Here is a 16,610-nt window from a genome sequence, read left to right as displayed (position 1 = left end):
ACGATCATGGAATTAGAAGTGGCATGCACCCATGAACGAATGATGATAGCACGAGCCACACAAGAAGCCTATAGCAATATGGGGCAGACACAACTAATGAAGCTTCAAGGGGAGGCACCTCAGGATGAAAAGAACCTGTGGAAACATCAAGTGTGTTCTTTAAACCCCTCTGACAGATTGTGGTGGCAAGACAGCACTGGCAAACCTGTAATGTCTGTAGCCCTTCTAAAGATAGCATTGGAGCAATTGCATTACCATTTCACATGTCAAAAGAGAATCTAGCAGCAACGCTTGCAGAAGACTGGTTTATACCGAATTTAGCTGAGCATGTTGCATTTTTTATGGTGAACTGCATAATCTGCCAGCAATTCACCGCTGGGAACACATTAAAAGTAGTGAGAGGAATCATGCCCCGGCCAAATGGGCCTTTTCAGCACTTACATATCGACTATGTCGACATGATTCAAGTGTGTAACGGGTACAGGTACTTAATTGTAGTGGTGTGTCCATTCTCTAGATGGATAGAAGCAGGTCCCTGTACACACCCAGACTCAACCTGTGCTGCCAAATTCCTGTTGAGGGAAGTGTTCCCTAGATGGGGATGTGTGAGGTGATGAGATCAGACAACGGGGCTCATTTGGTTAATGCAGTCTTTGAGCAGATCAGCTTGCTGCTTGGTATAAAGCACAAGTTCTCATCTGCATATCATGCGGAAGGTAATGGTATTTGTGAGAGGCTCAATGGCTTGCTAAAGGAAAGGATAGCCAAGTTGAAGCTTACACTAAAGAGGGGATGGTTGCACTGCCTTCCACTGGCATTGTATGCTCTTCGGAACTAACCAGGCTCCAACCATCATCTTATGCCGCACAAGATAGTCACAGGAAGAAGAATGAGTAGCACCCTTACCCCCCGAAATAGAGCTAGATGTGATGCCCAGTCAACCCGAGAGGTCCTGGGAAACGAGTTACAAGAGTACCTGAACTGCATGACATCCAGCCTTAATGTAATTTCAGACCAACTACAGCTACGACGAAAAGGGGGCAGCGCAGCACAAAACACAAGAGACGCTGAAACAGACGCAGTTCAAAGTCTATGTGTACCACTCATCTTCCCTGGAGATGCTGTGGTGGTGAAAAACCACACGAGAAAAAGGTGGGACGAGCCAAGATATAATGGCCCCTTCATCGTAGAGGACTGCACTCCTCCAGCTGTCAAACTGCAAGGCAGAAGAGCATGGATCTTTCTCAATGACATTAAGCTCTATATCGGAGAAAGCCCCCAAGCTGCACCCCACCACGAAGAAATTACAGACAACGGGGAACAACCTCAGCATGTGCAGACAGGATCCATGACGAGGAAGAAGGGCGCATGAGCAGCAAAGCAAGACAAAAGAACCCTTTTGCAAGTTGTGGCTTAAACTATTACGCTCACCTGGTATCCACAGGGACGTCACCCAGCCGGGTTACTCGCTGGTATGCTTCTCAGCTTTGCCCTGATGTACTCTGCGTGGAAGGTTCTGCCTTGTGGTAGAATTAGGCATGCTCTCCGTCCTGCCTTCTTTGCAGGAGCGCGTTGTCTTTCATGGGCGAGAGCGGTCCAGTTACTTCACTGATGCCGGCCCGTTTAATATTGTTCAGGTAGGTCTTATTGCTGTTCTTTAGTTTTGTTGCTATCCTGCATGCCTTTCTTTGTTTAAAATGTCTCTTTTTTCTCCCTTAGGTATGCGAAGCTTCAGCGCGGCGAACTGGCTTGGTTGAGCCGCGCTGGTAAATGATGGCGCATTAAGAGCGCTATGATGCGGTAAATAAGCGCTATGCGCAGCGCTGCAAAGTCTTGCCTTTGCTAACCTGTGTTTTCCTTCCGTGTAGGTCACGGTGTTCTTCAGCATGAGTTGAATGTCCGGAGTGGTGCCAGCCGAGAGGCGACCAGCCAGGTAAGCCTTTTGAGCAGTTTGTAATTTGTAAATGTCTCTACTGCTTTCTGTAATGTTGCCTCTATCTTCCTCTTTTAGGTCGTTCTGTCCGGGAGGCGTGCAGATTCGAGGAAGCTGTCCTCAGTAGCTGCGAGTGTTTAAAGATGAAGACTGCAGGTAAGATGCTGTTGCTAATGATGTTCCTTTTGTCTCCTTGCAGGTTCTGCTTTTCCGAGGTTCGAGGGAATAGCTAGACACGGTGAGCATCACGTTGCAAGCTGCAAAGCAACGCGAAGCGTGTTGTCTTGCTCGGGTGTGGTTTAAATAGCCCCAACAAAATAGTCCAGGTAAAGTAGTCCCTAGGCTACCCCACCCAAAACACTAGACCGCATAGCTTGGTTCTTAGGATCCAAGCTATGTGGATACCTCCATGTTGGCTGACAATACAATAAAGTAGTTCCCAAGCACATTGCTTTTCATGGTGTATGAGCCTGGCGCCATAGGCGCCAGGACTGGCCCCATGAGGGCTTTTGAAGAGGATGCCAGGCTCTAGAGGCCTGAGTCCTGACTCCACCCGATCAACGGGGTTGCCAGAGGGGGTTTTGGGCGAGGGTCGTGACATAAACTGGACATTTCCTCTAAGCAAAAAAGGGGATAAGGACATAACAGACACTCTGTGCATCCTAGTTGCAGAGTGAAGAAGAAAATTGCGCATCTAAACCACAACACGTATGTTGACACAAACTTGTAGATCAAATCACACAAAAGCGTTGCTGAGAGAAAAAAAAAAGACTCTAAATAGACGGAGATCGAGGACTTTTGCCCTAAGGAGCTAACACAGTATCCTGAAGCAACCAACACTAAGACCTTGTTTTGCAAAACTTATGGTATCCCCCAGCAGAAATCCCACAAGGGATGTGCTCACCTATTTCCAGTTACTAGTAATATCATATACGTCACTTGTATGGAGAGTAACCTGTGTCACAGACTTTATTCAAGATCCTACCAACAAGAAAGTAATCCGGCAATCTGTCATCGCAGAAGCCTTCACTGTGTTACCAGAATACAGTGATAAGGACACAAATGCTTCCACCACAGGCAATCGTAGATGAACTCACAAATACGCTTTTCTTTCGCATCATAGAGGAGTGCCCAGCAATCGTCTGGAGAACCACTGACACTCTTACTTTCATTAGAGATCCAAGAAACACTGAACATTTGAACCAGCTGTGGGCTAAGCTCAGTTACCTGGTTGCAATCCACGCAGCAGGATGGTGCAAGGACTGTTCACATCAAGGGAAGGGCTTGTAATCCTGAACCCAGTAAAGATGGACAAATGTCCCTGTCACCCAAAGACAGCCGATTGGCACACAACATCCTGTTTCGCCTAGTCATTGACTTTCCAGAAATGCTGGGGAGACCTATCGAGGTTGACGTCATCACCTCCATCAGAGATCCAGCTAATGTTGCTCATAGGGGAATGCTCCTCCATGGAATTATGCTGCAAGTGAAGCTGTCCAACTTTCAGAGAGATTATATGAGGAGATTCCAATGAAACTTTCCACCGAGGGACAGATCGGAGAAGCAGAGGCAAAATACTCCATCTTTCCGCCGTGGGACAGATCGAGGGAGCAGAGACGAGAACTTCACCTTTTATTTTTGATTTTGATAAATTGCCTTTTTTCAATTTTTTACATTGAACAGGTTCCAGCATGTCCTGAGGACTGAAACAGATTCAGGGGGTGGACTGGGAACTCACCTATTTTGAATATGCACAATGAATGTGATTCACCAAAGGTGTTAGTCTAATCTTTTTCCATAGTCTAGCAAGGGAACTGTATCCCATATCCAGAGGCAATTGTCACCCGCAAGAGGAGGGACACTTGCGAAGCATCAGACACTTTATGATACAAACTTTCTGAGAAACAATAATGAAGTAAGTGAAAAAATAAAACATTGACAGTAACCTGGCCCTCCCACAAACAGAGGGGCACCCCCGCTTCCCTGGAAGGAAATGCTGCCAATTTTCATACCGCACGATTATGTGTAAATATATAGTGATTATCATTGGCTTTCTGTCATTAACAATCAGAACCAATCAGAACTGCATTCTTTATTGGTGCACAAAGCGTTCCAATTTCAGTGCACCCACCGGATAATGTACACATAGATCCCGCAAAAGCACCCAGACCCTATATAGTTATTCCAGTCCCGAGAAAATCTGATGGTAAGGTAAACGAACTAAAGTTGAATATAATTAGCAGTGATGCATATACACTTGAGGTAACGAATGAAGAGAAAAGCTGGAGACGGATCAGCGCGGAATGAATGAAAACGTAGCACTGACCACTACACGTACACACACACTGAATGCACACAAACCAGGGCAAGCGTCAATGGCCACAGAACCTCAAGCGAAGATGACAGAGAGCACAAGACTGCCTACCGAACAACCTGTCCCTGTAAATAATGAAAGAGACCAGGAAGAATCCAGTGAAAGACCAATTAAAGCAGACATAGCAAAAGCCCTCAAGAAGACAGAAACGGCTACAGGAGAATTCACTGCAAGGACACAAATGTTGATAGATCATTTATTCCCGTTGATAGCTAGAGCGAAGAAACTACATGAGGAACTGAAAAATAAACCCACAGAGACTGTACTGACAAGCACACCAGTTCCAACACAGGGAACAAGTAGCAAGGCCACGATGCAGCCTTACGTTGGGATGATGACAGACAGGTGGTGGTTAAAGGCACTTGTAGAGGGCAGGAAAAGAATGCAAGAGGTGAGGAAGAAAGTTGCAAAACCTCCACCTATCACATCGATGCAGATAAAGAAACCTGCTCCATCGACCAGCATGCCCGAGAGACCCCCAACAAGGAAAAGTCACACAGACGCATTTACAGATGTAGTTACTAGTTATAGCTAACTACAGAAAGACACTAAGAATCAAGAGAGGCCCACATGAAAATAACAATGAACTAAACGATTACCTGGACAGCACAGGACATCTAGGAAACAACATTTGGTACCAACACATGAAAGAAGTTGGGAGAAGTAAATCAGAAGGAGACTGCTTCGTTTGTGCACTCCTACCGTACAGTATGGGAAAATCCCAAATCTTCGGGGCAGTAGAAATTGATGTCCAGACAGCACACTGTATGTCACACGTAGCAATGTGCAAGACCAGAGGCCAGTTCATGGGCAGTGATGCCTCTCTGAAATGGGCAACTAAAGCAACTTATCCTGATGAAGATGATTATGTTCAAGACATAAAGACAAGAAACAGAGCTCATACTAAGAATCATGTAATCAAGTACGAGAAACCTGGAGTAAAAGGGGCTGAAATTAGATGGGAAGTGAATCAGTAGCTAAATGTCCAAGGAAAAACTCCAGAGGATGCTCAAAGGTGGAAGAACAGAGGCCAAATGCAGATTTGGGGAACAGTGCTTTCACCAGACGGATGGGAGAAAGGAGTAGTGATCTGCGGAGCCTGGATGGGCATTGGTCAATACGAACCTACCATCAACTTAGTGCGAAACGGATGCAAGCCATTATGGCCAAAACTTGCAAAATTACTCACATGGGTCGAACACAGAGGAGGACCCTTGCAGATAGTGCCACTAGAAAACCCAAAGTTCTGTTTCAGAAATAATGACACAAGGAAGATGGTAGAGAATCAGAACTGTGGACGAGTCTTCGACGCTCCAGGAATGGTACACAGAACTGCAGTGATTATGGATCATTATTGGGCATGTGGATCCAAAGCATACATCAGACTGCCAAGAGACTGGGGAGACATATGCACAATAGTGAATGTCCACGTTCCTGCGCTGGTGATCCCAAAAAGTGACCTGAAAATTGACAGTTTCCCAAAAGCAGATGCTCACCTGAGGAAAAGGAGATCAGTGGAGCTGGTATCCCGATGGAAGAGAGAAAATTACTTTTCTGCCAAATCAGAAGAAGCATTCCATGCGATCCCATATGAACACAGGCTGTTCAGCCTGGTGTCCGGTAATGTTTCGAATCCAAAAGGATTGAATGCCATAGGGTTGAGTCAATTTGACCTAAAACAAAAAGGTCTGATTTATTTTTTATATATATATTTTTTTGGGTTTCCATTTTGGAAAAAAAAGTGTTTTTTACCACAAAAAATGGGATTTGGGGCGAACCCCCCCAAACATTTAAACAAAAAAAAAACAAAAAAAATAAATTCAATCCTTTGGTTTTCGGTCCTTTTGATTCGACCCTTTGGTAATTCGATCCTTTGCATTCGAAACTTTGACCTAGAACCGTTCAGCTTCACCTCATCAGTGTTCACAACAATCATCATGCCAAGATTCCAGGTCGGAGCAAACACTAAGTGATTGCAAATAACCAGATGGGAATTATTACAGACCATCAACACCACCATAAAAGGATTCAATGCGATTAAAGAAGAACTGAGAGCAATCCGATTGATGACTCTCCAGAACAGATATGTACATGACATGATCACAGCGATGGATGGAGGTGTTTGCGCAAAAATCAGAGAATCATTTTTCACATTTATACCTTCGCATGATGAAGAAAATGGAACCTTAACAGAAGCCATAAGTATGCTGACAAACCTACAGAACCAGATAATCGATGAAACTGACGAAGTTGATGATGACAGCTGGTTTGGAAATCTATTCTCTTGGGTCCCACAATGGATGGCAGACATATTCAAGTTGCTGGGAGCCCTGCTATTGATGATACTACTAGGATTTTGTGTTATCAAGATAATCATCACAAAATGCCAGAAAACTGCGAAGAAAGCCATTGGGATGAAGATCATGATTGATGTCAAACCAGGATGGAAGCCCAGAGACCTGACTGATGAAGAAATAAGAGACTTTGTGAAGGCCAGCAAATTTGCACCAGAAGGAACAAAGTTTGTGTATCTCAGAAAACGAAGAAAGTATGAAGGAAAATGGATCTATTGCAGCCCAAATGGACAGTGCCAGCTTATGACCTGGAACAAGGACGAACATGTAAAAACAGCAGGAAGTCTGAAAGGAGTGATAAAAATATGGACTCCAAAGAAACACACGTTCACACCATCATGTACAAACCCAGAAGACGATGAACAAGATACAGAAGAACCAAGTAAGACGAATGCGATGGAGGAAGCAGAAGTGGTCGATGCACCGACCAGAGGGGGGAGTGTAGAGGAGGTCCCGGATATGGCCTGGACTCCAGCCACCCATTTTGAGATACCCGGAACATACTCGCCAAGATATGTGACGTATGAGGAGCAAATAAACCAACAGAGAGCAGCGTTAGGGCTCTGCCCAGTGCCCATCAGAAGAGCAATACCCGTTGACGTACCTATAACCAGACAACCGTGGGTAGCACGGTACCCGTTGAGACAACCGTACCGGCTGAAATGAAGACTACTTGCAAATTGTCCCCAAAGAGACGCAAAGGGCCTTAATGGAAGGCAAATGGTGACAACACAAGGGCCTTGACAGGCGTACTAATGAACGAAACGACAAGCAAAGAACGACACGTAAAGACGAAAAATAAGGAATAATGGGGTAATGGACTTAAAAGAAGAAACTATGTTGCAAAGCAAAGGACGTAACCATGAAAGAAGGATGAAAATATGCAACTGGCTAAATGCCTGTAAATAGGCTTGGAACGCAAGAAGCTAAGGAAACGGTACTGCTTGCAATGCTTAGTAGAAGGATAGAGCGGCAAGCGCCAACTATACATCTACCTCAAGAAGCACACTATACAGGTGCAACTCCATTTTATGAAAGCAGAATTAAGCCCTGGATGGTGGAGGACAAACAGGCCAGGATTCAGATACTAGCTCAGAGTCAGACGAAAGAGCAGAATCGAAACTCAGTAAGAAGCAACTCATGCCTAGGAATTCAAGGTCAACTCCAGGAAGGGTGGAGAGCGGCAACTATGAAGAAACGAAACTTAAGAGCATAGCAGCGAGCCAGTGAAGGTCGAGATAAGGAGGCCCAGGCAGGCGGCAAGGCTAAAGGAAGAATTAAATACACAAATAGAGGGAAAATTAAGCAGATTCACAGTGAACTAACACGTGCCCAGCCAAGCGCGAAGAGGTACCAACGTCTGATGTCACCCAGAACCCGAGGATGCCATAACTTTTCCTGATAAGAAGCTACAGTTTCAAGGCCAACCTCAGCCAACTAATTGACACATAGGCCTAAAGTACTGATTGATGGAAAGGAGGAAGGGTGAATCTTGGGGCACACCGCATCTGGGTGTCCATTCTGCATGCTGCTAATTAAAGTGGAGATTTATGTCTAGGGGTGTAACCTACCCAATCACAATGGACCAAATAATCTAGGGTCCTATAGCTAGTAGAACCAACGAGACGCCGCACTTGTAGTGACATCTATCACGAGTGATGTAGAGGGATGGGCGTAGACGCCCACCCAATAAGAATTATCCAATCCTCACACTCTGTTACCATATACAGATATAGAACCTATACTTAAGTTACCTTTCCTGACCAATAGAATTGCATGACAAACTTTGAGTTTTACACGTCAATGATGACAAATTTTGCCTATAAGAATTGCTTTCTGAATGAAGATTTGGGGGAGTTGAATTGAGACGGGCGATCACATCACTGTTGATTTCCATTGTTTCCCCGTTTTTTGTACTTGTCATTAAACGGACTTCCCTGTGTCAAACCATTGACTTGTCCTTATTGATTGGTGTTGGAGTAAGAGAATCCTGCACCCCAACCTCCTCAAGGTGCAGCTGTCTCGTCTTAAGGTGCTTGAGGGTGAGCTCTGATCCCTTGGGCCCGTCAGAGGTCGCTCCGCCCTCCTGTACACTCTCCAACACCAAGCTCGAGCAGATCTGCCCAAGAATGGGCAAAGCTTGCGTGACCTGGTGGGAGCCCAATGGAGTCATGAATCTCCCGAGATCCACAGAACTGCAAGTTATAAGCACGACTTCTGCGAGTTGAAGCCTCCAAAAATGATCTCTTTGGCCCACAGCACTGTGTGAAAGTAGCTTACCTTTGATCGGCAGCCTCTTCCATGCTGGAAAAGCCTAATTAGATAGTAATCGTCCGGGGGTGATGGAGCGACCCACAGCCCTAAAATGGCCGATCGCGACTTCTCTTGAACTTGTAGCAGTGCCTCTGCGACTGCCTGGCAACCGGGCGACTGGTTCTTTGTGACGAGCCTGTCCTTCAGCAGATTCCCCGCTGGCTTGGTGTAGTATGTGAAGCGGATCATCTGGAGCAGGCTCCTTGATGCCGCGGGGTGTGCGGGCGAGAAAGTGAGAGCCCCAAGTGAGGTAGACCTCTGCGGCGTGTGTGCTGCTTGCGCCCGAGGCCCCTGGTTGATCCAAAGAGGAACAAGGGGTGAACTCCTGCATTTGCCAGGTATGTGGCAGTGGTGGGTAGGGCTGGTCTGCTGCCTCCCGCCTGGGGCTGAGAGCCAGACTGAGATCCAGAAAACCCTGGAGGCGGCATTGCCCTGGAGTGGGGGCAGCCCTTAAAGACCTGGGGAAAGTCTGGACCTGGGTCGGCCACCCATAAGCTACCTGGGGGCTCGGGTTGTGGTCCTCTCCCCTTGTCCCTGTGACGGTACCCGTAGCCATGGGGGGGGGGGGTCTGTAGGGTCCAAGGAGAGTGGAGCGGATCTAAGCAGGTATGCTTTGACCTAGGGACAGATGACCCACCTACTAGAATGTTGTGAGACTGAGCAGTGTGGATGGAAGATAGCTGCACCCCTCTCTCAAATTTACTCTTGAACGCAAAGAGGAGCAGGGAAATAAGGAATCTGGCAATCTTATAAGCACACGACTGGGCTCACGACCAAGCCAACAGACCACAGATCGAGCAAATCCCACTTCACACAATGAGCCCCACCATATCCAAGTGTGCCAGCGGCCCATCCACAATCAAGATAATGTTGCAAGCTTCCACGGTTGGGACCAAAGACACGCCACCGAAGGCCCCCGAAACATTGCAGCAAAAAGATAATGTTGCCCCGGCCACTAGGGGGGGACATTCAGCGTTTGTTCTACTCCCTTCAACAAGACATATTCTTATCTATGCAAGAGATAAGCTAATTCCTCTGGTAATTGGTCCATAACTCTCAAGTCACTGAGCAATGTCTTTCAGACCTGGAAAACACCTTCTGCGATCATGCTCATAATTAAGGGAAGCTAGAGTAGGGGGTGCAGGAATTCGAAATTCTATGCCACCAAATGGAAGACAAAATTGAAGACGGGGAAAACAGATCAAGGAGAAATAATATTAGAATTCAGGGGACCCCCACAGGGGTCTCCAATCAGGAGCTGGAAGAATACGTCAAGGCCCTATACAGAATGATTATAGGTGATTCGGGTGAGATGGACCTCACATTAGGCCGCACCCATCGGGTATTTTCTGACTAGTCGCAGAAGAAGGCCCTGACCCCTGATGTACTACCAAGAGTTCATTTCTTTAAGTCGAAGGAAATCATTCTACAAAAACTACATCACAGAAAGATATGTGTTTCAAAGGCTACTCGATTCAATTGTTTCAAGACCTATCCTCTTCTACGACTGTCCGTCGCCAGCAGATGAAACCATTGACAAGCTTGCTACAAGACAAGGAAATACTGTACTGCTGGGGATACCCCTTTAAGATTGTTTCCTCCATGGACCGTTCTCAACATGAATTGTCCTCACTGAGAGCGGTGATAACTACCCACAAAATCCTGGATTCAGAGATACACCTGCCCGGCACATTAACATTCCGGACTCCCACACTGAGTGGTCCAAATGGCAGTCAAGGTGAGAGAAATTAAGATAGCGGCATATACCATTGTTTGATCAGCATGAAAGGAGTGTAGACTCGAATGAAACCGCCTGAGGGTGATCTTTTTGGCTATTGTTGCAAATCTGATTCCTAGGGCGAGGGGAAGGGGGACTTCCCATTTGTGGAAAGCAGCTACACAGGGCTGTGCTAAGGACCATAACAGAAGTTTGCAGAACCTCTTATCTTGTTGTTAATTCTATAGTATGCAGTAGCACTAGGAGCATGCACTCCTAATTTGATTGTTTACCTAATGTTTCCCCAACACGTGGCGTTGGTGCATTGTATTCGTTTTACACACTGTTTGAGTTTTATTTTGTATTATCATTGGTTTCAGTTAGGGAGATTATGGTGACCAGGATCAAGTATGCTTCCCTGGAGAAGAGGTGGAATAAAACCAGGAACAGGGAGCTTAAATATATCTCCTTAAATGTGCAGAGCCTGAACTCCACAATGAAAAGGAGAAGAATTCATACTAAATTGGTGCAGCTACGGGTGGATGGGGCCTTATTAAAGGAGATGCATCTCCTTAGGAAAGATTGGACTAGACTTCACTCAGCATGGTTACCTCATCAATTCTTGGCACCCACAACAGAGAAGAAAGTAGGGTGTATCATTTTGATTAAGAAAACCATTGCATCTACTAAATTAGCGGTTATTGAGGACACCCAGGGCAGGTTTGTGGTTATTGATATCGAATGGCGAGGGAAGAACCTGGCGATTTTCTCTATATATGTTTGTTTGTTTGTTTTGTTTATTAATTTGTAGGGCGCACCAAACCCTTAGGCAACTGGGCGCACAGCATAACAAGATTACTTACAGCTTAGTTGCAGACATAGAAATAGACAGGAGCAAAAAAACTAAAAGTGCTAAATGCTATTTGGTTGCTATCGCTCCAACCAAATCCAGGACCAATTCTAAGCAACCTTGTTTCCAAGGGTACCTCACTTTCAATCTGGGGACCTCATTTTGGGGGGAGATTGGAACATAGTGATGGATGAAAACCTAGATAAATCAGGCCACACTCTCATGGATAGAGCATGTAGTTCTCTTTTCCTTTCTCAAACTTTAGTTGACTTGCAACTGGTTAATATTAGGAAGGACTCATATCCCACTTCTAGGGATTATACATATTTTCCACATGTATATCGCACATATTCACGGCTAGACTATGTTTTGATCGCATGTTCCCTCTGGGCGAGGCCATTGACCTAGCAATCAAACCGGCCCTCGTCCCCGACCATTCCCCCGTCTGTATACAGTTAGAATGGGATTTGCAGCAGACGTACAAGCCATTTAGATGGTGCACTAACGATTCTCTGCTAAAGGACCCTGTCTACCGTGAGGCAATTTCTATTAGAATTACCCAATACTTTTAGAGAATGCGACGGAGGACATATCTCTTGAGTTAATTTGGGAAGTGTTCAACCCCACAATCAGGGAGGGAGGTGGGAGGGCTAATTAATCAAGCCCTGCATTGGAAGAAGGCGTTTTTGGCACACCAAGAAGAAATAGAGGGGAGAATTTGCAGACTTGAAATTCAATATAAACAGTGCCAGACGAGGCACATATATAGAGAGCTGCAGATGGCCATGCCAGGGCAGAGCTGAAGCCGTTATGGGCAGCTAAAATCTCAAGGGTTACGAACATCGTTATTTTAGCACATCTAATATGGCGTCCTGTCAATTAGCCTATAAACTGCAAGCCCAACAAGCAAGAAACTCTATTGGAGTTTTGAAGAACGGGGCTGGGATTATGCACACTGCTGAACCTGACAAGTTACAGGTACTATCCCAATTTTACAAGGAACTGTTTCAGTCTGAATATTTAGAGGAATATTTGCAAGAGAGCTTCTTACAAGCGACAGCTCTCCCAAAGGTATTGAGCAATATAAAAGGAGCCATTAGACGGCCTAATCTCCTCAGAAGATATGTGGGTTATCAAGGACCTACTAGTGAATAAAATGGTCAGTAGAGATGGCTATTCAGCAGTCTTTTATATCCCTCTTAGTCCCACACCTGGTTAGATTGTTTAACAGTTTCCTAATGAAAGGGTCAGTCACTCCATCTATGGGGAAGTAATCCTGTCACTTCTGTTGAAACCTAAAAGGGCCCGACCTCATGCCCTTCCTACAGACCCATCACAGTGCTTAATTATGATGCCAGAATGTACTCTAAAGTGCTAGCAAACACACTTGCAGGTGTCCTTCCATCTCAAATCCACCAAGATCAATCCGGGTTTATCCCAGGTAGGCACACGCACGATCATATTCGCAGGACTATTGAAATCATAGATTGGGCGAATCAACATCACACCTCTCTGGCAGTATTATCGTTCAGTGCAGAGAAAGAGTTTGATCGATTCGATTGGTGGTACATTCATAAAGTCGTGCATGGATTTGGATTTGGGATCAACTTCATAAAGTTAATACTAGCCAACTATGTACACCTTGCTCCACGGATCAAACTAAATGGCCATCTCTCAGTATTAATACCCTTGACTAGAAGCACCCGTCAGGGCTGCCCCTGTCTCTGTTGATTTTCATCTTGGCCATGGAGGTTTCGTGGCAGGGCAGAATCACTGCTGCGAAGATGCCCCTCCTGCCCAGACTCCTGCACACCATGCAGACTCTCCCTCTAATTATCCCAAAGAAAAACCTACACGACCTGCAGATGCCCACTTTCAGATTGATTTGGGTCAAAAAAACACTGAAGGTGTCCCGCCACACAATGTTGGGGGGCTCGGGTCACAGACTTGGAAAGCTATTATTACGCTGCGCAGCTATTGTCAATTCTAGAGTCCTCAACATCAGGTGAAGCCAAGCCATCGACCAGTATTGAGAAGGCAGGATTAGGGGTCGGATTTCAGGACTGGTGTTGAATTCCCCCTAAAGTTACAAGCTACCACTGCCTGGTAGTACCGGCCACCAAAACCTCAATTTCGAACTGGGACGAGGCAGACAGGAAGTACAGAATGATTGCGTTCCCTTCCCTGCTAACCCCGGTATTCCAAAATCCTGCATTCCACCAGGACACACACTCGCCCCTTCAAGCAATGGGAAGATGGGGGGATAAAGAGGATTGCACAACTATTTACCAATGGGCACGCAGTGACCTTTCAGGAGTTCAAGCAAACATTTACACCCTCAGATTTAGCCCGATATACATACGTACAGTTAGGGCATTGGCTTGGAAATTCCATAATGACAAAAGAGGGAAGTAGGGACACCACCAAATTTGAAGACCTATTTATTGGGGACTCGCCAGGCCAGAACATTTCTACACTATACAAGATCCTTAATGGGCATTGTTTGGGTCCCCCGCATGATTATATAGAAAAGGGGTAGGCAGATATAGGAGGCCACATAAATGATTTCTCCTGGTATAATATTTGGTCTAGAGCTTCTAAATTCTGCAGATGTGTACAAATGAAAGAAAATAGTTGTTGTTGCTGATGGTCCGAAAGGCTGCATTGTATGAACCCCACAGTATCGTCAAATTGCTGGCGATGCAGGCTAGACTGGGGTTCCCTACTTCACATTTGGTGGACCTGCTCTGTTATTCAACAATATTGGAAGGAAATGCGATCCCACATCAAGAAGATCACAGGGAAAAAGGAAGAACAGGGGCGGGTACCAGCTCGCTTAGGGAAACAGACCTGGACTGGAGGTCACGTGTTGATGGTGCTGAGGCTGGGTGATAGAGGCACTGATTTTGCAAGTGCACTGAAGATAGTGGATTGAGGCCAGAGGGGCACACTGTGTTGCAGCGAGGGGGCCATGCACGCTGCAAGATGACATGATCTGTGTAGCGTACTAACTGTGGGGCCCATAACTAGGGTCCTTGCGCATTTCTTGGGGGTTCAACACACAGCAGTGTCATGAAGAACACTGCTCTACACTGCAGAGGGCTACTGCATAGGAGGTTGTTGTGGTGGTGCTACATGCCTATAAGGTATCCAGCCTGTGTGTGAGAGGCCCCACATTTGGGAGGTACGCAGTGGGGGTGATTTTAGCAGCTGCCTGTCAGCCCGAGTTCCAAGCTTCTTTGAGATACGCAATGGACTGGAGCGCAGTAGAGCCCTGTACGATATGAGGGAGAGGGAGGAGCACACAGAAGGGAACGGAGCACACACCAGGGGGTGACACAGGCGGCGAGTCTGTCCCACCCCGAGACTCATGACGGATATAAAGCCCCAAGGGAAGTCAAAGCAGTCCAAAATGGAGGCTATTGCCAAGAAGAAGGAGGCAGCCAGTCGGAGGCAGGGGCAGAAGCTACGGCGGCGGCTTGGTAAGAGCAACCACAAGAAGATACTGACAATCAAATATTGGCGGCTATTGCTGCACTAAGGGCCTCCATGGAGACTAGGATAGATGAGGTGAAATGCGATGTGTGTCTATTAAGACAAGATGTGGAGCGTTGGAGACAAGGCTCAGCGAAACAGAGACAAAGGTGGAAGAGGTGGCCAACATCACGCAGGAACTTCGGTCTGCTGTACAGACATTAACACAGAAGGTGTGCATGCAGGAGGAGAGGGCAGAAGATGCGTAAGGAAGAGCGCAGAGAAGCAACATCAGAATCCTGGGGATGCCAGAGGGGGAAGAGGGCAGAGACCCGACCACTTATGTTGAGAACATGTTGCTACAAGAAGTAGGCCTTAGCACTCTGACACAAGGATTCACAGCGGAAAGAGCCCATAGATTGCTAGCTAGAGACAACTCCCGGGGGCACCGCCACAGCCGATCATTGAAAAGATCCTGACTTTCAAAGACAGAGAGAGGATTCTGGCCTTCTCCAGGGAAGGAGAAGAAATTAAAAGGGTGTCTGAAAATCTGGCCATCTACCAGGATTACGTGATCTAAGTACAGAGACGTAGGAATCAGTTTGCTTCAACGAAAGAAAGGCCGCGGCAACAAGGTTTGAAGTACATGCTCCTGTATCCAGCCAAATTGAAAGTCCTGTATAATGGGAAAGCTAATTTCTTTGACAACCCGGAGAAAGTCAATCAGTGGATTGACATGAACAAAATTGCGCCCCCATGAAAGATGCAAGGAGAACCAATCAATGACCAGGCATGCGGCCGGCTGCTGTAATGGAAGATTCAAGCCCATATTATATAATTACTAATCACACAGACTTGAGTGGCAGACTGAGCAGTGAGCTGGAGCGGACGGTGCAAGTCCATGCCAGCTTGTTTTACTTTGCCTGAGCGCTGGCTGGCAGAGTTCCTATGTTATGCTCTATTCAGATACTTAGGTATCCACCTGTCAAGTGCCGCCCTAGCGGGTGGACCAAATGACAGATTGTCCAGAACGGAATGCAACTGCTGGACCAAGTAGTTTGTGTTGGTTGGTTTGGTTGTATGATGTTTTGTTCTTGGTTGGGGAACAGCTTGGGAAGACGTAGAGGGAAGAAGAAAAGGAGATGGGGGCACTTGGTACAATAGATATGAAGGTGGGGATTGTGGAGGGGAAGCTACGGTCAGTGGGAGCTTGTGTTGGAAAGGGTGGGACTGAAGCAGTTGGGAATAATAAGGTTACTCACCGTAGTGACCACCTTACTCCTAATCCATAGTCCCCTTTCCTCCATCCTTATGGGACATTCCTCCGTCCTGTGGGACGGGACCGGAGCACTTTGTAAAAAGCATAAGATTTTGGAAAAATGTGTCCCTCCTCTCTTTTTACACGCGGACCGCACGCGGCCGTAACCCTGCCCTCCTTAGCTCCGACCAGCGCATCGCCCATCAATCCTTTTCTATTGTCTTTAAGCAATAACAGGGGACGGCAGGCGGCCGTATGGAGGAAAAGGGACTATGGACTAGGAGTAAGGTGGTCACTAAAGTGAGTAAACTTATTATACTCCTACGTCCCGTCCCCT

Source organism: Ambystoma mexicanum, chromosome 10, assembly GCF_040938575.1.
Source record: "Ambystoma mexicanum isolate Mex_15411 chromosome 10, UKY_AmexF1_1, whole genome shotgun sequence".
Classification (NCBI taxonomy): Eukaryota; Metazoa; Chordata; class Amphibia; order Caudata; family Ambystomatidae; genus Ambystoma; species Ambystoma mexicanum.
This window is presented reverse-complemented; position numbering follows the sequence as displayed.